The sequence below is a fragment of the Tachyglossus aculeatus genome, chromosome 14, assembly GCF_015852505.1.
Source record: "Tachyglossus aculeatus isolate mTacAcu1 chromosome 14, mTacAcu1.pri, whole genome shotgun sequence".
Classification (NCBI taxonomy): Eukaryota; Metazoa; Chordata; class Mammalia; order Monotremata; family Tachyglossidae; genus Tachyglossus; species Tachyglossus aculeatus.
This window is the reverse complement of record NC_052079.1, coordinates 15,187,116-15,208,876: the sequence shown is the minus strand read 5'-3', so window position 1 is coordinate 15,208,876 and position 21,761 is coordinate 15,187,116. Positions and strand designations below refer to the sequence as shown.

Below are 21,761 nucleotides of genomic sequence, written 5' to 3'. Positions count from 1 at the left end.
TATTATTATTATTATTAAATGGGCAGGGAACATCTCATCAACAACTCTACTCAATCTATCAGTGGTATTTATTGAGCACTTAACTGTGTGCAGAGAACTGTTCCAAGCACTTGGGGGACTACCATGCAACAGAGTTAGCAGACACATTCTGTGCCTACAATGAGCTTACAGTCCAGAGGGGGAGATGGACATTAATATAAATAATGATGATAATAATGATAATTTTGGTATGCCCAGTGCTGTTTTGTCCACCTATGCCTTTTCAGTGGTACCAGGAGACCAGTGCCTGGCACATAGTAAGTGCTTAACAAATACCATAATTTTTAGAAGACCTCATCCAGGGCCTGGGTTACCATTAGGGAGAAGTACAGTGCCTCCTTCTCTCTGGATCAGACTGGATTTTCGGGATAGACCGCACACCATCGCAAGCAATTGCAGAGAGGCCAGCTGGAAGCACACAGCTCTTACTCTCAGTGCAGATTCCACAGGGCAGATTTCAATTTCCACTTTACCGGTACATATTTCAATATCACACGTCGGATAGGAGCACATTCCCCCCATGGGGAAGAAGAGCGCGTGTAGGAAAACAAGGAATATGAGCCGTCTTCAGCCCCTTTGGAATCCCTCGGAAAGAGGGATCCAGTGGGCGCTGGCCATAAGTCACTGATCCCGAGAGGAGATCATCTGAGGGGAGGGGTAAAGGGGAGTCCATCCCCGGTGGCCCCGACATCCATCAGATGTCCCGTTCATTACACCTGTCTCCTCTAAACTCTTCCTTGGGGAACGAGAAACGCTCCATTCGCTGCGAGAGCAGGAAGTTAAACCCTGTAAATTGGGCGGGGAGCCCCGGGCTCAGGGAAAAAATGTTTCCTGAATCGCTGAGAGGATGTTTTTGGAGAGGAAAGAGAAAGGCCCTAGATGAGGGTAATAAAATTCAAAGATGCAGAAGAGGAGGACTCAACAGAGAGTGAATGAAAACTCGGGTTTTGAAATGATAATCCCCGAATGCTTCTGTGAGGCTGATGGGTAAAGTGGAGCAGTTTGATTTTTCGGGCACATCTTGCTGCCTTCGCATATCAGTGTTTATAGCTTCATGTTGTAAGAGCTGAAGTCTCTTTTCTGCCGTTCTTCATTACCAATCAACTGTATTTATTGAACACTTACTGTGTGTAGAGCACTGTAGTAAGCGCTTGGGAGAGTACAATTCAACAGAATTGGTAGATACGGTCCCTGGCCACAACAAGCTTACAGTCTAGACAGACATTAATGGAAATGTGCTGTGGGGCTATAGGTGGGATGAATATCAGATGCCCAAAGGCCACAGATCCAAGGGCATTGATGACTCAGAAGGGAGACAAAGTTGGGAAAAGAGGGTTTAATCAGGGAAGGCCTCTTGGAAGAAATGTGATCTTAATTAGGTTAAAATGAACTTCTGGCAAGCAAGACCATTCATCAACACCCATTAGAAGCAGTACAAAATCATCACACAATTATGGCAGTTGCCATAATCCACTGGAGAAATAATGTGGCCTAATGGATAGACCAAGGGCCTGGGAATCAAAAGGACCTGGGTTCTAATTCCGGCTCACCCTTTGTCTGCTGTAAGACCTTGGGCAAGTCACTTCACTTTTCTATGCCTGTTACCTCACCTGTAAAATGGAGATTAGGACTGTGAACCCCATGTGGAACATTGTGTCCAACGTGATTTGCTTTTATCTACCCGGAGGGTAAGCCCAAGGGACTTCAGAGCACAAACAACTATAATAATAATTACGGTTTCTGTTAGAGCTTACTATGTGCCAAGCACTGTTCTAAGTGCTGGGGTAGATACAAGCTAATCAGGTTGTCCCCCATGGGGCTCACAGTCTTTATATCCAGTTTACAGATGAGGTCACTGAGGCACAGCAAAGTGAAGTGGCTTGCCCAAGGTCACACAGCGGACAAGTGGCTGAACTGGGATTAGAACCCACGTCATCTGGCTCCCAAGCCCATGCTGTGCACAGACTACTCAGCCCAGAATCCCCCACTTTCTGCAGCAGTGGTCTGCCCAAACCCAGTCGCCCAGGGGTATTTCAGGGGCATTTCTCCTTGGGCCGCAGCCCCGGGCTTGGCAGTCCTTCACAAGGCAACATCTGCTCGAACCGTTTTTCTAAGCAAACAGCAGATGGCATTGCTGGCTGTCCTTTTGATCTGGGAGAAAAGCCCATTCCAGTGGTGTTGCCTCACAGGAAAGGCAGCTTGTCGGGAGCGGGGGGAGACGACGGACAGTCCGTGAATCCGGGCTTCACTCCAGGCCCCCGGCGGTCACCCTGCCTGAAGGACAAGCAGCGTGGTCTAGTGTACAGAGCATGGGCCTGGAATTCAGGAGGTCCTGGGTTCTAGTCCCAGTTCTGCCACTTGTCTGCTGTGTGACCTTGGGCAAGCCACTTCACTGTACCTCAGTGACCTCATCTGTAAAATGGGCATTGACTGTTAACCCCCTGGGGGACAACCCATGGCAGAGTGGGATTAGAACCCAGGTCCTTCTGACTTCCAGGACAGGGTTCTTTCCCCTAGAGCTTCTCTCTGTGGGCTTGTTCCCTGCCCACCAGGAACTTACAGTATAGAGGAGGAGACAGACATAAATCACAGTCGTGCACATAAGTGCTACGGCGCTGCAAGTGGGGGTGAATGAAGGGTAGAAATCCAAGGAAGAACCCACAGAGTTAACAGGTTGGTGGGAAAGTGAATATCCAAGTCCTTAGTTGATGCAGAAGTGGCAGAATGACAATAGCGGGGTAATAGGATGAGAAGAGGAGATGAATCGGAACGATCTTCTGAAGGAGATATGATTTCAGAAGGGCCCTGCATATGGGGAGAGATGTGGTCTGCCGATATGAAGGAGAAGGGAGGTTTGTTTGGTAGTTTTATACCTTGATTTACTATAGCACTTGTTTTGCCAAAACACTCCCACATTAATTAATTCATTTCACCCCTCATGACAACATAGTGTTCAAATTCTAAGGGGAAAGGAGAACGGGTATTTGATCCCCATTTTACACATGAGCAAACCCAGGGGCAGAGTGTCTTGCACAGGGTCACACGGAAAGCAGGTATCAGAGCCAGTATTGCTCTGCTCACAGATGCGTATGGCCCAGGGTGAGAGAGTAACTAGCATGTAAGTCGTGTTTCTTGGGTTGCAAACAGTGAGTTTGAGCTTTCTGCTCTGCTGGGCATCATCATGCTTACTCATCTGGCAGCCCGTCCTCTGCTTGCACAGCTAAACAAGCCTGGAGAGTCTCACAACTATTCTCCACGAGGAAATTTTCCAGGAAAATTATGTTATCGACTCCCCAGATACAAGGCCTGTTGCACGGGAGCGGCCTCCGGTAATGAGTAAAAACAACGTACCGCCGATCGATACTGCCAGCCTGGGCCAGAGACTCGGACAGTTGGCCAGTAGTCCGTGCTCGTTCTTGCCGCCCATCCGTGACCCAGGCGAGCGAGTAACGAGGAGAGGTGGGGGTGGGGAGGAGGGGGTGACGCAAGATTTGATGAGAAAGGGCAGTCGCCACTAAATTATGTGGAAACAATGTAGTCTGTTGGTGTCTAAATCATGCGAGAGAGTAGGATTAACAGAACTCGGGAAACTTGAAATCCTGGTGATTAGTTTACCCAATAGCGGAAAAAGGAATCTTCCTCCATCTTTCAAACAAATATTTTTGGGGAGCCCAACCCACACCCATTTCAGTTTAACTCGATGACTCCTGGATTTAGTCAGATCTCTGGATTGAAATATGTTCCAGAATTGGCAGGAAAGGGAACGGTTAGAGCCAGAGGCCCGAGCTGCTCCAGTGAGGTGATCAGGCTGATGACCCCAATTTGTTCTTAGCCATCCTCTTCTATGTCTTCTCTTTCCCCAGAAATGTGCTTTGCTTTCCTTCCCCTCTCTGAGCTCCAAAGCATAGTGTGGACTGGAGAAGAGAGAGCTCTTCCCTCCTTTCTTTAAGGGAATCTCCATTATTATTATTATTTAATGATATGTTCAAGGCCTCCCATCATCTTCATTTCCTTTCTTCATATTTCTACAATTTACTACCTCATGTGATGTTCAGCTCCGATTGTTCATGCTGGCACGTTTCAATTTCATTGTGGCCTAATGGATGGAGCACAGAACTGGGAGTAAGAAGGACCTGGGTTCTGATACTGGCTCCATCACTTGTCTGCTCTGTGACCTTGGACAAGTCACTTCATGTCTCTGTGCCTGTTACCTCGTCTGCAAAATGGAAATTAAGAATGTGAGCCCCATGTGGGACATGGACTGTGTCCAACTTGATTAGCTTGTATAATAATGATGGTATTTGTATCTACCCCAGTGCTTAATACCATGCCTGGTACATAGTAAGCACTTAACAAAAACCTTAAAAAAAACCCCAAAACTGCAATTAGTCAATCCAACAAGCAGTCAGTACTTTTGTCCTACTGTGGACAGAGCACTGTGATGAGTTAGTACCTTGACCTACTGTAGACAGAGCACTGTGATGAGTGCTTGAGAATATCTAAGTAGAAACGATTCCTGCCCTCAGTGAGTTAACAATCTAGCGGGGAGACAGACACTTAAATAAATTACAGATAGGTGAAGTAATTGAGTATACAGGATCTGCACACTTACGGGAGTTGTAAGTGCTTACGTCTATAGACTGTAAGCTCCTTGTGGGCAGGGAATGTGTCTACCCACTCTGTTAGACTCAACCCTCCCAAGCATTTAGTACAGTATTCTGCATACAGTAATCATTCAATTTGATTAAGTGCTTTAGATGACCCCAAAATACTGATGGGAGTTGGAGGGTTGAAAGTGAAGAAATCCAAAATTAATTGGGCAAGACCTCTTGGAGGAGATGTGATTTCCAAACGGCTTCAAAGAAGGGGAGAACTGTGGCCCATCGGACATGAAGTTGGGGGAAGTTCCAGGCATGGGGGAGAGCTTAAACAAGTAAGTAGTCAGTGATGGGAGAAACTCTGCTTCCTGTTGCATATTCGAGGACAGATTGCCAACTGGGGTGGAAGTGGAAGAAGACAGTAGATAAGTAGGAAGGAGAGTGCGGAATGAGTGCTTACTGTGTGCAGAACACTGTACTAAGTACACTGTATCAGAGTTGGCAGCCCCATTCCCTGCCCACAGTGAGCTGAAGCAGAGAGGAATAGATAGCCACTGGAGGTTTTCGAGGAAGGGGGAAGTGTGTGCAGAATGTAACTTTTAGAAAAATGATCTATCCAGCGGAGTGAAATATTGCCTGGAGAAGGGGGAGACTGAAGACAGGGAGATTACCGAGGAGGCCGATGCAGTCAGCCGTGATACAACAAGTCCACGTGGTGGCCGTTGGGATGGAGAGAACAGATCAAATCCTGCAGATGGGGTGGAGGAAGAACCAACAGGATTTGGTGACAGAATAAATTTGGGGGTTGAAAGAGAGGAAGGAGTCGGGGGGCAATGCCAAGGTTGGGGACTTGAGAGATGGGGAGGATGGCGGTGGGGAAGTTAGGTGGAGGAGAGGATTTACAATTGGAAACAGCAAGAATATAGAAAAATAAAGAGTAAGCGGGCTACATCAATATATAGTAAGTGGTAAAGGTATAGGCATTGGTAAAAGTTTCCTCCATCAGCCCAGAGATGGAAGAAACCAGTTGAGGAAGGGTTCCTAGAGGAGATGAGTTTTCAGAAGGGCTCTGAAGAACTATGGGAGAAGGGGAAAAGAGTTTCCCAGAGCAGGGAAGAACTTGAGCTACAGGTCAATCAGTCAGTCCATTGTATTTATTGAGTGCTTACTGTGTGCAGAGCACTACTAAGCGCTTGCAAGAATGCAATATGCACAGTATATTCCCTGTCCACAACAAGCTTACAATCTAGAGGGACTGACAGCAGAGTGGAGACTGATATTCAATGAGAGGGAAAACCTGGGAGGAATGCGGATTGCAAGTTTGGCGGTAGCAAGTGAAGAGAGCTGGCAGGTAAGAGAGAGAGAGCTCGTCGAAAGCCTGGAGTCTGGTTGTCAGGAGCTTCAGTTTGCTGTCAGTGCTTTGAACAGATCTTGGAACAGTGCTTGGCACATAGTAAGCGCTTAACAAATGCCATCATCATCATCATCATGTGGAGAGAGAAGTGGCTACCCATTGGAGGCTTTCAAGGAGTGTGGTGATGTGGACCAAACTGGGTTTTAGAAAGATGATTCTGGTCACAAGGCATAGTGTGGACTGGAGAAGAGAGTGCTCTTCCCTCCTTTCTTTAAGGGAATCTCCATTATTATTATTATTTATTATATGTATTAAGCATGAACCCTGTGGTAACTGATTGATTTCTAAGTGCTGGGGTAGATGCAGAATAGTCAGATGAACAGTTTTCCCAGACCTTTGGCCTCAAATGCCAAGCAAGTCTCCTTGCCTTATATAAGGGGAAGAATAAGCATTTTAATGCCCATTTTACTAATGAAGGGACTGTCACAGAGAAGTTAGCTTCCTCTCATCTGCAAAATGGGAATTCAATACATGTACTCTTTCTTAATTAGACTGTGAGTCCTATGTGGGACCTAATAATAATAAATAATTATGGTATTTGTTAAGCCCTTATTCTGTGCCAGGCACTGTACCAAGTGCTGGGGTGGATACAAGCAAATTGGGTTAGACATAGTCCCTTTCCCAGGAGGGGCTCAAAGTCCCAATCCCCATTTTACAGATGAGGTAACTGAGGCACAGAGAAGGGAAGAGACTTGCCCAAGACCACACAGCAGACAAGTGGCAGAGTGGGGATTAGAACCCATTACTGTCTGAATCCCAGGTCCGTGCTCTATCCACTACGCCACGCGGCTACTCTTAACCTGTTCGTCTTGTAACTACTCCGGTGCTTAGTACAATGCTTGGCAAAAAGTAAGTGCTTAACAAATGCCATATTATAATTATTATTATTATTATTATTATTATTATTATTATTATTATTATTATTATCATTGTTATTATGTGACTCCCCAAAGGTCACATACCAGGCAGGTGATGGAACCGGAATTGGAGCTTGGATACCCCAGGCCTGTGCTCTTTCTCAGAACCCACTTGCTGGTAATGTCATTTTGGAATACAAAGGGCTACTCTCCAGTATAACATGTTTAGCCCATTTCCTCTCAGAAATGTCACACTTCCTGTACTAGTCTTCATCCACTGTGCCCTCGACCCCAGAGATCGCTCCGGCCTAGGCTTGACATTCCTTCCAGGAAGCAGCAGGAGAACATTGACACTTGTTCATTTCTCTTTCAAATTAGGAACCTCAGAGTAGCTGCATATGGGTTTGTCTTGTCTTATGCTGTCGAGTTGCCTGCGGCCCATAGCGACTACATGGATGCATCCCTTGCAGAATGTCCCACCTCCATCTGCAATTTTTCTGGTAGTGTATCCAGAGAGTTTTTTTGGTAAAAGCACGATAGTGGTTTACTATTGCCTCCTTCCGTGTGATAAACCTGAGCCTCCACCCTTGATTCTCTCCCATGCCGCTGCAGTCCAGCACAGGTGAGTTTTGGTTTGTAGCAGATTGCCTTCCACTCACTAGCCACTGCCTAAGCTAGGAATGAAATGGGTATGCCTCTTCTTGACTCTTCCTCCTGTAACTGAGACTGGTAGAGTACTGGAAACTCTCCAGGTGTGATCCTGAGAGGGGTGCATGTGAGTACCAGTGTGAAATAGAATATATTTAGACAGGCATTCATCATCTGGTGCTATTTCATTGGGTGACTAGAAGTGGGCACCGAGTGTAATTCAAGGCGTGCATATGTGCTTGGTACATTTAAACACTGGAAGCACAAAAATGGAAAGAGGTGTTGGGGAAGGGGGAGAAGTGAAGAGAGCTTCAAGGGACTAAAAGACTTAACCAGAATTTAAGGCAGAAAAAAAAGTGACAGCAGATAAACCTCCTTTTGGTAGTTGGACAGCTGGGATGGGTTTCAGTTTAGTCTTGGACCCTCCAACCTAAAATTGAATTACATATTGAGCTGCTGTGGAATTGACTTTTTAGTTTGTGCAGAATCTAAAGGGATTATAAAATGGCTCATGACATACTTTAAGTTCACTTAGCAATCAGGAATCAGGAATATTTAGGAATCAGAATGGTATAGTGGAAAGAGCTCAGCGCTGGGAGTCAGGAGACCTGGGTTCTAATCTTGGCTCCACCACTTGCTTGCTGTGTAATCTTGAACAAGTCACTTAACTTCTCTGTGTCTCTTTCCTCGTCCGCAAAATGGGGATTCCCTAGCTGTTTTCCTTCCTCCTTAGACCTTGAGCCCCATGTGGTTCAGGGACTGTGTCTGACCTGATTGTATTGTTCTCTTGATCGGGGCTTACTGTCTGAGTAGGTGGAGAGAATTGCTACTGTATCTCAAGTGACTTGGCCAAGATCACACAGCGAGAAAGTGGCAGAGCTGGGGTTAGAACTCAGGTCCTCTGACTCAGACTCGTACAACTTCTATTCATGCTTTGGAGACTATTCTAAGCCTTTCACCAAATGGGCTGAGATTGTCTGACAACCCTTTGGAAGCTAATTAGTATTTCGACGTAGGATACTAGCCTGTGTTTTATATGTTACTCTTACTCATGAGCACAAACACATTCTCTCTCTCTCTCTCTCTCTCTCTCGCGCGCGCGCACACGCGCGCGCGCACGCTCGCGCGCACACACACATGCGCGCGCGAGTTTTAAGCCCCACAATCTTGTCATCCTTAGTTGTATCACATTTATTGAGCGTGTCCTGCGTGCCAGAGACCGGACTGCCGTGGGATGGTATTTCGGCACGGACACTTGCAAATGTGTCTCGTGAAACCCTATCCCTTAAAATAAAGTCTCTTGCTGGGATCTGTCTCCCAGAGAGCGCATACACTTTATGTCTCAATGGAATGGCAGCGGGTCTCCTGGCTGGTCCAGTATGGAAAAGATAACACCAGTAAAAGCCTTAAATTCTCATATTGTTGAGGTTCCATAGTTTTGTCAGGTGCTGCGACTTGGACCTAACGCCGAGCCGCAGCTCGGGAGACAAAACAGTTGGAAAACTCAGAGAGAGGCTCTAAGGGTCAGTGAAATTTACTGTGGGCAGCTGCGGCTTCAAAGCGGGTCTGTGTGGAGAAGCCTATTAAAGAAGTAGTAGGTTACGTTCCTGCAGTTTCCCCCATCGTGATGGATGACTCTCCAGAAGGAGAAAGGACTTCCTGTGGGCACCAAAGTGGAGGTTTCTCTGAGGCAGCTGCTTTCCCTTGCCTCGCCATGCTTGGGTCTCTCTACCCTGATTTGCTTTCTAACCCCTGCACTGCCTCTGTCCCACGGCATCTGACAATGAGCCTGATTCGTATGGGGGAATTGCTTGTCAGCGGTGACGGCTTGTCTGTCAACGAGATCCTCGTCCCGCAGAAGGGAGACGCAGCTGTGTGTGTGTGAGTATGTGTGAGAGAGAGAGAGAGAAGGCGCGTAGAGGTTGTGGGAGGAAAGGTCCTGGTTGGTTATGAATTAACAGCAAAATAAGTGGTTTCAGAGTTTATCTGACCTTCCCTTGCCCTTGAAAATATTTTCCCTTGGCCTCCTGGTAGGATATCGTAGCTTACAATTCACAGTTCTCACCCTAGACAACTCCCAAGCAGCAACAATAAATTGCCACCCAACAAGATTTTGGTACCTGAGTTTCACCGATCCAACTAGGGGTATGTGTCTGTGCTGAGTTTGCCTATTTTAGGGTGCAAATTGTGGATTCTTATAGCTCAGTCACCCATTGTGGACCGGGGCGGTAATAATCATACTTAAAAAAGAAACATCCTGTGCTTTGCAGAAGAAAAGAAAAGGGCACCTATTTGAAATTCAACTTAGGTCAAGCGCTAAAGATATTTGCGTGAGGGGAATGTGTGCCAACAAATTTATGGCTGATCTGATTGGGTCAGTTGATTAACAAAGCCTGCTAAACAGTTATGGTCTCTCTCCTTAAGAAGCTTATAATCTAAGACTCCTAACACTGTTGTGGGCTGATGCAGGTGTGGCGTTTAAGCTACATAAACAAACAGAAAAGCATCCATAAATAGGATATATTCTGTGAAAACAAGGCCTTGTGCTTCGGATAGGAGCCAACAAGTTTGCAAACTGAGGTAGAGTGTACTGTCAATCAGTCAGTCACTGAGAGGCATCGACAGCATGTCAGAGAGCTGGGGTAAAGGAGGTAGAAGACAAAATACATGGCCTCCAAAAGGCTAGAAGGTAACAATGGGAGGCAGAGTGGAAGCAGTGTGACCTAACGGATAAATCACGGTCCTGGGAGTCTGAAGGACCTGGGTTCTAATTCTGGCTCCGACACCTGTCTGCTCTATGACCTTGGACCTGCTACTTCACTTCTCTGTGACTCTGGACTGAAAGCGCGTTGTGGGCAGGTCTGTTGTATTGTTACACTGTACTCTCCCAAGCGCTTAGTACAGTGCTCTGCACACAGTAAGCGCTCTGTAAATATTATTGAATGACTGACTGTGCCTCTGTTACCTCATATGTAAAATGGGGATTTAAGTTTGTGAGCCTCATGTGGGACAGGGACTGTGTCCAAAATTGTATCCATCCCAGTGGTTAGTTCAGTGCCTGGCATATAGTAGGCACTTAACAAATACCATAAAAAAACTTAGGGTATCTGTTGACAAAGTGACATGGACACTCAAGAAGTCTGGAATAAAATAGGGTCAGCAGAGAGAGTAGGTAAGGATGAACACATTGAAGTCAGCTGTGAGCATTTTGCTCCCAAGTAGTAAATTCATAGTATTTCAGGTCGGCGATTTTCTCCAACAGGAGGCTGGGGGAATTCATTCATTCATTCATTCAATTGTATTTATTGAGTGCTTACTGTGTGCAGAGCACTGTACTAAGCGCTTGGGAAGTACAAGTTGGCAACATATCGAGACAGTCCCTACCCAACAACGGGCTCACAGTCTAGAAGGGGGAGACAGACAACATAGAATGAAGGCACTGCCAGCTGCCATGGACAAGTGATTTTCCTATTTCCAAAGCCCTTTGAAATATGTTGCTTCCAAAGGCAGAGTGCTTCATCCACTGCTGGTTTCAGTTTTGCCCAGTCTTGTCCTGATTCCTTTAAGAGACTGGCCTCTTCTTTTGACCTCTGTACTGATTCCAGGGTGTTGAGTTGGGAAGACGAAAAGCTGGAGCAACATGAGCAGGATTGGGGCTAAACTCCCTTAGGGAAGTGCAGAGCCGTTGACTGTCTCGTCATTGAGCAGATTGAACGGGCAAAAACTCTTGTTTGTCAGAGAGGCAGAACAGAACATAGAGCTGGGGGTTTGCAGTCTCCGGCCACTTGATGAAAACTACGACCTATAAAAATAATGATAGTGGCATTTGTTAAGCGCTTATTACGTGCCAGGCACTGTACTAAGGACTGGGGGTGGATACAAGTAAGTTAGGTTGGACATAAATAATAATAATAATAATGACATTTGTTAAGTGCTTACTACGTGCAAAGCACTGTTCTAAGCGCTGGGGGGGATACAATGTGATCAAGTTGTCCCATGTAGGGCTCACAGTCTTAATCCCCATTTTTACAGATGAGGTAACTGAGGCTCAGAGAAGTTAAGTGACTTGCCCAAGGTCACACAGCAGACTTGTGGTGGAGCCGGGATTCGAACCCACGGCCTCTGACTCCAAAGCCCGGGCCTTTTCCACCGAGCCACGCTGCTTCTCTAGGGACATAGGGATATAGGGACATAGTCCCTATCCCACTTGGAGCTCACAAGTCTTAATTCCCATTTTCCAGATGAGGTAACTGAGGCACAGAGAAATGAAGTGACTTGCCCAAGGTCACACAACAGACAAGGGGAGGAGCCGGGATTAGAACTCATGACTCTCTGAGTCCCAGGCTAGTGTTCTATCCACTATTCTATGTTGCTTGCCAGACAGTTACACGCAGGGAATATGGAATTTAAGAAGGGGGGATTCAAGAATCTTGAGCCAGGCTTCAACATCCTCAGGTCCTTCAATTTTGTCTTGTGCCTTCCAGGATGTGTTGGTCTAATTTGCTCCTAGATATACCTTCCCCCCACCAGCTCACCATTCCCCTCTGGGACCCATGGCACCAGTCCCAGACCACATGAGGCCCCCGAGGGTCTGGAAGACTAGCAATCCCCCGGACCATCAATTCCCAGGGAGACAGAAGGCCAAACAAAACTTGAAAAGATTCCAAGAAGCATCAAGAGAAGCAGCATGGCCTAGTGGATGGAGCTCGGGCCTGGAAGTCGGAAGGATCTGGGTTCTAATCTCTGCTCTGCCGCTTGCCTGCTGGGCAAATCACTTGACTTCTCTGTGCCTCAGTTACCTTACTAGTAAAATAATAATAATAATGTTGGTATTTGTTAAGCGCTTACTATCTGCAAAGCACTGTTCTAAGCGCTGGGGAGGTTACAAGGTGATAATAATAATGGTGGCATTTGTTAAGCTCTTACTATGTACAAAGCACTGTTCTAAGCACTGGGGGGGATACAAGGTGATCAGGTTGCCCCACGTGGGGCTTATAGTCATCATCCCCATTTTACAGATGAGGGAACTGAGGCTCCAAGAAGTTAAGTGACTTGCCCAAGGTCACACAGCAGACATGTGGTGGAGCTGGGACTCGAACCCATGACCTCTGACTCCAAAGCCCATGCTCTTTCCCCTGAGCCACGCTGCTTCTTCATGTGATCAGGTTGTCCCACGTCGGGCTCACAATTTTAACCCCCATTTTACAGATGAGGTAAACTGAGGCACAGAGAAGTTAAGTGACTTGCCCAAAGTCACACAGCCGACAGTTGGCAGAGCTGGGATTTGAAGCCATGACCTCTGACTCCAAAGCCCAGGCCCTTTCCACTGAGCCACAGCAGCCTCTCCAATAATGATGGCATTCATTAAGCGCTTACTATGTGCAAAGCACTACAAGGTGATCAGGTTGTCCCTCAGGGGGCTCACAGTCTTAATCCCCATTTTACAGATGAGGTAACTGAGGCCCAGAGAAGCTAAGTGACTTGCCCAAAGTCACACAGCTGACAATTGGCAGAGCTGGGATTTGAACCCATGACCTCTGACTCCAAAGCCCGTGCTCTTTTGCACTGAGCCATGGGGATTAAGACTGTGAGCCCCATGAGGGACAGGGACTCTGTCCAACCTGATTAGCTTGTAGGCACCCCAGTGCTCAGAACAGTGCTTGGCACCTAGTAAGCACTTAGCTTACTTATGTTCATCATCATCATCAATCGTATTTATTGAGCGCTTACTATGTGCAGAGCACTGTACTAAGCGCTTGGGAAGTACAAATTGGCAACATATAGAGACAGTCCCTACCCAACAGTGGGCTCACAGTCTAAAAGGGGGAGACAGAGAACAAAACCAAACATACTAACAAAATAAAATAGAATAGCTATGTACAAGTAAAATAAATAAATAAATAGAGTAATAAATATGTACAAACATATATACATATATACAGGTGCTGTGGGGAAGGGAAGGAGGTAAGATGGGGGGGATGGAGAGGGGGACGAGGGGGAGAGGAAGGAAGGGGCTCAGTGTGGGAAGGCCTCCTGGAGGAGGTGAGCTCTCAGTAGGGCCTTGAGGGGAGGAAGAGAGCGAGCTTGGCGGATGGGCAGAGGGATTGGGGGCATTCCAGGCCCGGGAGATGACGTGGGCCGGGGGTCGATGGCGGGACAGGCGAGAACGAGGTACGGTGAGGAGATTAGTGGCGGAGGAGCGGAGTATGTTGCCAACTTGTATTTCCCAAGCACTTAGTACAGTGCTGTGCATACAGTAAGCGCTCAATAAATACGATTGACTGATTGATTGATTAGCCAATACCATCATCATTCCTAATTCAACGAATCTCCTTCGCCCTTGGGTCCCGCTGACCCCAAATCTCTCCTCGGCTTTATGGGAGTCCAGGAGGTGATGGAGTTAACCCCCTGCCTCTCCTTTGCTGCCCCCAGAGAGCTGTTCAGCAGGGACCCCTTCATCCCTGGCTCCGGCTGTGATCAGGGGGACAACCTGTACCCATTGAGAATGCCAACATCTGGGCAGGTGTGTCGGTACCTGGAAGGGCAGGGTCCAGCACGGTAATGCCCATCAGTCACCAATTAATAGGTTTTATTGAGCACTTACCTTGTGCAGAGCACTGTACTAAGCACTTGGGAGAGTACAAGAGAATAGAATTAGAGAAGCGGCGTGGCTCAGTGGAAAGAGGAGGAAAGTGGAAAGAGGCTTTGGAGTCAGAGGTCAGGGGTTCGAATCCCAGCTCCACCACGTCTGCTGTGTGACTTTGGGCAAGTCACTTAACTTCTCTGAGCCTCAGTTACCTCATCTGTAAAATGGGGATTAAGACCATGAGCCCCACATGGGACAACTTGATCACCTTGCATCCCCCCCAGCACTTAGAGCAGTGCTTTGCACATAGTAAGCGCTTAACAAATGCCATCATCTTCTAGACTGTGAGCCCACTGTTGGGTAGGGACCGTCTCTATATGTTGCCAACTTGTACTTCCCAAGCGCTTAGTACAGTGCTGTGCTATGCTTAGTAAGCGCTCAATAAATACGATTGAATGAATGAATGAATAGAATTAGCAGATATATTTCCTGCCAGTAATGAGCCTACAGTCTGCAGGGGGACACAGACATTGATATGCAGCATGGCTCAGTGGAAAGAACCCGGGCTTTGGAGTCAGAGGTCATGGGTTCAAATCCTGCCTCCACCACTTGTCAACTGTGTGACTTTGGGCAAGTCACTTAACTTCTCTGGGCCTCAGTTACCTCATCTGTAAAATGGGGATTAAGACTGTGAGCCCCCCGTGGGACAACCTGATCACCTTGTAACCTCCCCAGAGCTTAGAACAGTGCTTTGCACGTAGTAAGCGCTTAATGAATGCTATCATTATTATTATATGAATAAATCATTTGTAATATATAATTTAAAGATATGTACCTAAGTGCTGTGGGGTTGTGGGTGGGGTGAATATCAAATAGAGTTAGTAGACAGTATCCCGGCCCTCCAAGAGCTTACAGTGTAGAGGAGGGAGACAGGTACTTAATTCAAAGTTTTCAGAGTATCACTTCTCTCCTCTCCCCAGCCACGCATGGATATAACTTGTTTAGAAACTCAGCCATGTTTTGAGGTAATGTGTGCACTGCCGAAAGTACTCGTGAGGGAATTGGGGGTGGGCAGGGGAGGGTAAGGACATAAACTCCCAGCAGCTTGGGAGGGGGAAAAACAACCCAGGGAGCAATAATAAATGTATTTGTTCAGCTCATAGAAAATGCCAAGCACCCTCCTAAGCACTGGAGCAGATGCACAATAATCAGGTCAGACACAGTCCCTGTCCCATATGGGGTTTAAAGTCTACAGAGGAGGGAGAACAGGTATTTAATCCCCGATTTTCCAGATGAGGAGACGGAGCACAGAGAAATTAAATTACCCAACGGCCAGTGGCGGGGCTGGGATTAGAACCCAGGTCCCATGACCACCCGTTCTGGGCTCTTTCTGCTAGGCCACACTGCTTCTCAGTTGCTCTAGCGACTAGCTACCGAGTAGACCACCCAGCCTGTGTGTTTGTGCTTCGCTCGCTCTCACCCTCCTAATGGGCTGTTGCTTGGACAGAAGCCTGGGTGTAAGCGATGAACTTTTCCCCAACTTTCTCATCACTAAAGGCGATCTTTGCAGCATGTCAGAGGGGCAGGGAGCTGATGAGTCCCAATCAGATGCTACATTGCAGGGCTAGAGGACTCCAAGAAATTCTGGAATCACTCCAAAATGTCCTGACTGTAATTCAATAGTAATAAATGTGAATGATGTAATTCTTCATTTGGAAAGCGGTTTTATTTACCAGGAGACTCTCCAAGTCTGAAATGTTGGAGAACATAGAATTCCCTATAAATATCAAGCTCTCCTGGGGATCCTGGTCTTTTTACCACGGCTCCTGGAATATCAAGATTTGGTGCTGAATATTCTTCTCAGAGCCAGGATTGGAAAAGCTGTAATCATTCGGATTAATATCATCTAGTGCATTTGGCGAATGCTTACTTTGTGCTGAGCACTGTACCAAGCACTGGGGAAAGTTACAAGACAAATTGATTCAGACCTTATTCCCTGGCTGACAGGGGCTCCCGATCTGAAAAAAAAAGGAAAACAGATTATGGACACACAAGGAAAGACATGATGTTTGCTATTGCCCTGACAACACTAATGGCTGAAGGTGAATAATTACCGAATATAACAATTATAACAATAGGTGCCAACTTTTCATTTTTAATGCACGGTTGAGCTGGGACAGGGGTTTTAAGGGGGATGAGAACTGGGTGGGGACCATATTACTTTTCCCATCTGTAAAATGTGGATTCATTATCTGTCCTCCCTTCTACTGAGACCGTAAGCCCCATGTGGGGCAGGGACTGTTTCCGACTTGATGATCTTGTATCTACCCCAGCACTCAATGTAGTGCTTGTCACCTTGTAAGCATTTAACAAAATACCATTTCATTTTTATTGGTACTATTATAATTCAAAGAGCCAACAGAACAGAAAACCACCATCTGGTGCCTCTTCAGCTCTGATCGGTGATTCTCGGGGCTGATCAGAGAGCTGGGACAATGGAGACTGGAAGCCCAGCTGCAGAGGCTTTGGGAATCATCACCTCCATAGACCCGGGCCCCGTGATGGATTTAAACATCTGTAAAATGCATTTGGTCTGCGTTCCTGGGTATGTGTGATCACAGGCCGGCTTTTTACTCTAAAAGGACGTAGAGTCAAAATCACTTTCTGGTGTACCAGTTCCTGCTTTTATGACAGCTTAAAGAAGGTGAAAAAGATGAGAACTAAGGGAGGGGATGGTGGAGGTGTTCGTTGAAAGGAAATTGTTGGATCAGCTTCTTGTTAGCAAAGAGCTGGGCCCCAACATAGAGAGACGGGGCTAGTGAGACACCTTCCTTGGTTGGGCCTCTGCCAGCAACAGCATCCTAAGTGTCTTCCACGGGGCTCACAGTCTTAATCCCATTTTCCAGATGAGGTAATTGAGGCCCAGAGGAGTGAAGTGACTTGCCCAAGGCCACACAGCAGTCAAGTGGCGGAGCTGGGATTAGAACACGGGTCTTCCTGACTCAAAGGTCCATGCTCTGTCCACTTGGCCATGTTGCTTCTCTCTGTGGGAAGACCTCTGACTTGGTAGCCAGCCTAATGGTTCTCTCTCATCCTGCATCATAAGTCTAAGGATTGACAGTTTAACTGGTCCCTAAAGGTATGGGCAGCCTTAACCCTGTTTCCCACCAGCTGCCTCCTACCTGCCCCCTTGTTAATGATGATGATAATAATAATAATGGTGGTATTTGTTCAGCTCTTACAATATGCCAAGCACTGTACTAAGTGCTGGGGTCTGCATGGGGCTCACAGTCTAAGTGAGAGTCAGTCAATCGATCGTATTTATTGAGTACTTACTGCATGCCGAGCATTCATTCATTCAGTCGTATTTATTGAGCACTTACTGTGTACAGTGCACTGTACTAAGCGTTTGGGAGAGTACAATATAACAGTATAACAGACAAGTTCCCTGCCCACCTCGAGCTTATGGTCTAGAGAGGAGAGAATGGCTGTTGAATCCGCATTTTCCAGATGAGGAAGCTGAGGCACGGAGCAGAGAAGCCACTTGACCAAGGCCACGCAGCCGACAAGGGGAGGAGCTGGGATTAGAACCCAGATCCTTCCAACTCCCAGGTCCATGTTCTATCCACCAGACCACACACCTTCTTGGTTATAGAATTGGTGGATCAGTCCGGTGGGTCTTCTGAAGAGCAGCGAGACCCCCACCAAGTTTGAAGCAGAGGTTGCAGCAGACGGGTGGCCTCGGCTTCTCTCACAGGCATTTTCGTATGGCTCCGATACATTTTCAAAATGGGCAGCGGGTCACCATCTTAGGCTCTTAAGACCCAAGGGGAGCCCAGCTGAGCGGGGTGTTGTCGGCTTCAAGGCTGTCCATCACCTCACCCCCTCCTACCTCACCTCCCTTCTCTCCTTCTATAGCCCACCCTGCACCCTCCGCTCCTCTGCTGCTAATCTCCTCCCCGTGCCTTGTTCTCGCCTGTCCCACCATCGACCCCCGGCCCACGTCATCCCCCGGGCCTGGAATGCCCTCCCTCTGCCCATCCGCCAAGCTAGCTCTCTTCTTCCCTTCAAGGCCCTACTGAGAGCTCACCTCCTCCAGGAGGCCTTCCCAGACTGAGCCCCTTCCTTCCTCTCCCCTTCGTCCCCCTCTCCATCCCCCCCATCTTACCTCCTTCCCTTCCCCACAGCACCTGTATATATGTATATATGTTTGTACATATTTATTACTCTATGTATTTTACTTGTACATATCCACTCTGTTTTGTTTTGTTAGTATGTTTGGTTTTGTTCTCTGTCTCCCCCTTTTAGACTGTGAGCCCGCTGTTGGGTAGGGACTGTCTCTATATGTTGCCAACTTGTACTTCCCAAGTGCTTAGTACAGTGCTCTGCACACAGTAAGCGCTCAATAAATACGATTGATTGATTGATTGATTGTTGTCTGACTGAAGGGAGGTACCCTCTCTTGGCTGCAGCAGCCTGCGGGATGGAGAGTAGCATACCGGCATCTTCTCCAGGCCGGCCCAGTGGGTAGCCCTGCTACTTAAGTGTATATGGGGCCCGGTCGGGGTGGGGAGGGTGTTGGGGAGGAGAGGCCAGGGGCAAGAGACCAGGGGGAATCATTTTGTCCACCTGGAGGACCTTTTTTCATCTTTAGGCAGCCCCCCACCCCCTATCCACCGGCCACGGGAGACAGGGCCAGTACCGTCCCTGTTGGGAGAGCCTCCGAACCTTCCATCGAATTTCTCCCGTTGACACCATAAAACAGAAATACATTCCTTACTGAACACACTGTTTAGAAACTCTAGGAGGGCCATTTTATGTTTTCTGTTCACATGATCTAAGCAACATTTTTCATGACTTTGGGGAATAAAGCAGGAAAAAGAGGAAATTTTAAAAATAGAACTGATATTTAATGGCGTTTTCACTTATGGTTTCTGTAACCTCTGTAGTGTGCTATGGGGAGAACTGCCCCCACCCCAGAATGGAACCTATTTATAGCCAGATAAAGGGGAAATATCCTGGGACGCTTTAGTCTTTTTCTCAACTCCTTAAAATGTCCAGAAAAGCAAAATAATAAAATGCAAAGTGACGTGGCTCCAATTCATGTACATACCTTTAAATTTCATATTATAAGTTATTTTTTCATATTGATGTCTGCCTCCCCCTCTAGACCACAAGCTCGTTATGCGGAGGGAACGTGACTTCTAATCCTGTTGTATTGTACTAGCCCAAGCAGTTAATACAGTGCTCTGAACATAGTGCTTAATTAATACCATTGATTGATTGACTGAATTCAGGTGGCCCATATATTGCTGTAGGAAGTACTGAAACCCTGCGGCCTTGGCCCCCAGCCCCCATAGAAGCTGGTGGTCATTCTCTGACCAAGGAAGCAGCCACCCAAAGAGGAACGTCAACCCTTTCAGGCCCTGGGAACAGTGGCGGGATCAGGGCTTCCTGACTGACCGAGGCCTGCGGATTGCATGTGCCCAGCCAAGTGGACAGGGACCAAGCCCCACCCTGGAAAAGCTCCCAGACAGTCATCCCCCTTCTCCAGATATTGATGGTATTTGTTAAGCGCTTACTATGTGTCAAGCACTGTTCTAAGCGCTGAGGTAGATACAAGGTCATCAGGTTGGACACAATCCCTGACTCACACGGGGCTCACAGTCTTAATGCCCCATATACAGATGAGGGAACTGAAGCACAGAGAAGCAAAGTGACTTGTCCAAGGCCGCACAGCAGAAAAGTGGCAGAGCCGGGATTAGAATCCGGGTCCTTCTGAGTCCCAGGCCTATGCTGTATCCACTAGCCATTCCCAGATCTGTCCTCTGGAGGGAAAAGAGAGAGGGGGAAGGAAGGAGAGCAGACATCTGCTGGTTGACATTGGGCAAGTCACCAGACTTCTCTGTGCCTTGGTTTCCTCAACTGTGAAACAGGGATTAAGTACCAGTTCTCATTCCTTCCCAAGCGCTTAGCACAGTGCTCTGCACACAGCGCTCAGTAAATACGATTGATGATGATTCCTACTTAGACTGTGAGTCTCACATGAGGCAGGGACTGCATCTGTCCTGATAAACCTGCATCTACCTCAGCATTTAGTTCAGTGCTTGGCACATAGTAAGCTCTTGGCAAATGCCATTATTATAATTATCAGGAGTAAAGAGAAAGGTGCCAGCTCCATTGGACAGCTGGGGCTCATCCCCATAGATTTCCAGCAGTGAAGGTGAAGCCAGGCTTGGTTCCAAACAAAATCTAACCCTCGGGGTTTTCCCCCGGTACCTGGTCCTCCCCGGAATCTCCCATGGAGCATCACGCTGCAGGGAAAGGCCATAGGAGCAACTTTGGATTTTAACACAAACCTGCTAAGTGTAGCTGTTGGGATGATGCAACTTGGATTGGTGGGACTTAATTGGGAAGACTTCCTCGAAGAGGTGGGATTTCAGGAGGGCTATGAAGAGGGCAAGATCTGTTGTCTGGGGGAATTTCATTTGGTGGGTACAAGGCACCTTAAGAAGGGAAACAGGAGAATCAAAGAGTGCAAACCAGGCCACAGCAGCTGCTAGGTACAGTGGGAATGCCAAGAAGCTACTGTAAGGAGTTTCTGCCTGTTGCAGTGGGAAATATATAGTGGTTGGAGATTTTCAAGAGAGACAGATGGCATTTTGAGGGGCATTTTAGAAAGGTGGCCTGGGCAGCCGGCAGAGAGAGGGAGAGGCTGGAGCCCGAGTGACCACTGAAGAGCTGAATAGTTTGAAGGGGTGAAGATGAGAGCTGCCCTAGGGTGGTGGCCGTTTGGGTCGAGAGGAAATTTTGCAGAGGAAAACTTGGCACAATGTAGTAACAGACTGAATATGAGAGCCAAAAGACTGCAGAGGAGTTAAAGGCCACCCCAAGGTCATTGGAGTCTGGGACAAAAATGATGGCGATGTTGTCAATAGACATGTTCATATCTTTATGCTCCGTGGCTTCCTCTAATTTTTTTAAATAGTATTTGTTAAGCACTTACTATGAGTCAGGCATTGTACTAAGCGCTGGGGTAGGTATAAGATAATTGGGTTGGGCCACATGGAACTCCCAGTCTTAATTCCCATTTTACCGATGAGGTAACTGAGGCACAGAGAAGTGAAATGACTTGCCAAGGTCACAGAGCAGAGAAATGGTGAAGCTGAGATTCGAACTCAAGTCTCTGACTCCCAAGTCTGTGTTCTCTCCAACAGACCACACTATTTCCCATTTTATGTTAGTGTCTGTCTTCATTGCTGGTTTTTCCTTATTGCGTATGGGGTACCGAAGATTGTACCAAGTGCACTGAGCAACAGAACTAATTCCCCCCCTCCACCTAGACTGTAAGTTTGGTGTAGGCAGGGGACGTGTCTGCCAATTCTTCTATTGTACTCTCCGAAGTGCCTAGTATAGTGCTCTGTGCTCAGTAAGCACTCAATAAATACCATTGATTGACTTAACAACTGATTCCTGCCCTCAAGGGGCTTGGGCAATATCATCATCAGTTGCAAAAGGGAATGGCACTATAAAATAAATATGAATGATTCCGCCCTCTGCACAACAGATGGAAAGTTTAGAGCATATGAAGGTCAAGGGATACTTTTCTGTGACCTTGG

General features: G+C 47.2%; 1 protein-coding gene and 1 non-coding gene across 4 annotated transcripts in view; one reads left to right on the top strand and one right to left on the bottom strand.

Moving 5' to 3' along the window:
- The window catches only part of SLC25A21 (solute carrier family 25 member 21), a 376,374-nt gene that overhangs the window by 104,041 nt on the left and 250,572 nt on the right, over positions 1 to 21,761 (top strand). The window lies entirely within an intron of this gene.
- LOC119937313 lies at positions 7,541 to 7,678 on the bottom strand. The gene has a single exon (XR_005453991.1). It is a non-coding gene; the product is annotated as a small nucleolar RNA SNORA7 (small nucleolar RNA).